Source organism: Sinohyriopsis cumingii, unplaced genomic scaffold (genome assembly GCF_028554795.1).
Source record: "Sinohyriopsis cumingii isolate HCF-2022 unplaced genomic scaffold, ASM2855479v2 utg002043l, whole genome shotgun sequence".
Lineage (NCBI taxonomy): Eukaryota > Metazoa > Mollusca > Bivalvia > Unionida > Unionidae > Sinohyriopsis > Sinohyriopsis cumingii.
In genome coordinates this window covers 698440-701223 of record NW_028316112.1, presented here as the reverse complement: position 1 = coordinate 701223, position 2784 = coordinate 698440, and positions in this window count along the sequence as shown.

Genomic DNA, 2784 nt, shown 5'->3' with positions numbered 1-2784 from the left:
ACCAACTATAATACCATTAGAAGTTTATGAGCAGCAAAAACCACATTTAGGACCAACTAGACATCAAAACCATATGCATAGTTCCATTTACGGCCAACCAGACATCAAATAGGTCATCTAGTGAAAGCACAATGTCAAAATGACCAGCCATCTAGGAGAAGTAGCAAGGAAGGGGTTTTCCAGATGCCCATTAAAACAGCCATATTGGAGGTTAGATTGGCACTATTTTCATTTACGTCCAACTAGACATAAGAAGTCTTTCACTGATATGACGATTCATTCAGGAGAAGTAGTTATAACAGGATTTTCAGGATGGCCACATTGGTGGCCTTATAGGATGTCTGTACAGCACCATAATTCTCATTCAGGACCTGCTAGACATCAACATAAGTATTTTGTACACATGTTGACACGCTGACACAATTATCCATTCAGAAGTAGCGATAAAAAGTTTCTTAATATGGCTACTGTGGCAACCACATTGTATGTGTGAGTGGCACCATCTTGTTTTTTCTTCCAGATATTTTCACACAAATATCATATTTAAAGATAACATGAATTCATACAAGTTCTTGTCGGTTTATTTCACAACAGATTTTTCCCTCATATTAATATAATCTTTTGAAAACATTTATACATTATAGTTCTAGAAATTTTTCATGCTCTCAGAAACTATTAAAATCACAGCAGAAAGTGTTATGTTATATCTTTATTCAGCACTGAAAAATATTTATGAACTCTTAAAGTTTTTTCCCCTATATTAACTTAATTTAATGAAGATGTTCAGACTATAACCTTTCCATTGGATTTATTTTTTCAAACATGGCGTAAAAAGTATGTTATAGTAACCAATTTTTACATTGCCTTCACCATCGCAGAAATCTCTATAATCAATTTCCTAGTAAAGAAAAGCCAAGAAAATAAATGGACAGTTAATATTCACTTCAGGATCACAGACCTGAGGCAAATATGTCATTGTTAAATCAAACATTTTTATTGTGTTTCCTTAGACCTAAATATATATATATACTTGCTGTTACTCTAAACGAAGACTGGTGATCCAGTTGATAACCTTTTGGGGGTTTTAAGGATGTCTTTAAAATTAAGGCCTTAAAAATGTTGAGATCTTATATTAAAAATGACAATTTGAGCCTTGCAGATTCATGTCCACAGGTGCCCAAATAAAAAAAAGGGGGGGGGTGCAAGGGGCAAGCTTGTTGGTGTGTTATAAAATAACTGACTTATCATCGGTGTGCTGACAGGTAATGTGTAATTAAATCACTGTTGTAATATTAATAATGAGCGAGTCTGCACAAAGGAATTTCATACAGCTAAACTAACTCAACAACTAGAGGCAATTAAGAAATATATCCACATTCGTGATTCTGTCAAATGGCAGATACAACAGCATCAGGAAGCTCAAGTGGCATTTACAGAAGGTAAAGAGCCGCTATACTTGTTATCTTTTTAGGGATGTGCTTGGATTTTGCCCTCAAACTGGAGCAGTCATAGGATATATAATAAATCGCCACGGTCGGAATTTATCCCCAAGCTGGGGTAATCGATGGGTAAAGTCTTATCCACAGTCGGGGATTTATTCAAGCTTCAGGTGCAAGTTTTTGTGCATCTCCATGCCCTTGCATAAAACACAGTTACACGTTTTTTTATATAGATATTTTTCAGTTGTAGACAGGAATAATATGTTTTTGCGAGTGTTTGAAATGAATGGGTTCATTATGAATTGAGTGGCACTACATTTCAAAAGCAAAATTGGATTGAAATGCAAGAACTGTAGTACGGAATTAGTGTTGGTTCTGGATCGTAGAATGGAATTGTGTGTGTGTGATTGGATTTTTAACGTAGCTTGAATAATTTTTCAGTCATATTGCTACGATGTCTGCAGTGTGGCAGTTTATAGTGATGTATAGCACTGGGGCATCATGCTGCAAACATGTAGTATGATGTTGCACCCAGTCACATTATCCTGACACCAGGCCGATCAGTCCTAACACTAACCTCTTAATGCTGAGCGTCTAGCGAGGTAGCTGTTAATACCATTTTTGTAAGTCTTTGGTATGACTTGGCTGGGGTTTGAACCCATGACCTCCCGCTTCTGAGGCGGACACTCTAACCACTAGGACACTGGAGTGGTCAGAATGGAATTGTAACAATTACAATGGAAGCAATTTGTATTATGCTTGTTGGGGCATTCCTCACTGATGGCTGTCAGTGACATCATCATGGGAATGTGTAACAGCCACATTTTGTAAGAACAAGGTGTAGTTGGTGAACAATACAGACACTTTTCTGCCATTTCCACTGGCATCATCTCATATGATGTTATTTAAAAAAACTTCCTACAACATACTCACAACATATAAAACCTTTATGCAAATCTGATGAAAGCTGCTTGTGTTTCTGAAACACATATTCCATACTGGTGGCTAGAATGTCCAAATCTACATTACAAAAATGAAAACATTACCATCCACCTAGGAGTTGCAAATGTATGAAATCCTCTTGTTGGGTAGTTTTACTAACAGGCTTTACAGCAGGGCCTTCCATTAGATTTAAATGTGGCAGGTAAGTTGACAAAGTAGGGTGGGGGGTTGGGGGGACCTACCCCAATGGGGATAATTCATTTTTTTTTTAAAGTAGCATGGTGTGAAGTAAAAGTAGATGGGCTGATAAGGAATCCACTGAATTTACAGACTAAAGGTTCAGACATTTGTTTTTAAGAGAAAAATGAAAGAAGGAAACAATACAACAGATATTTTAATATGA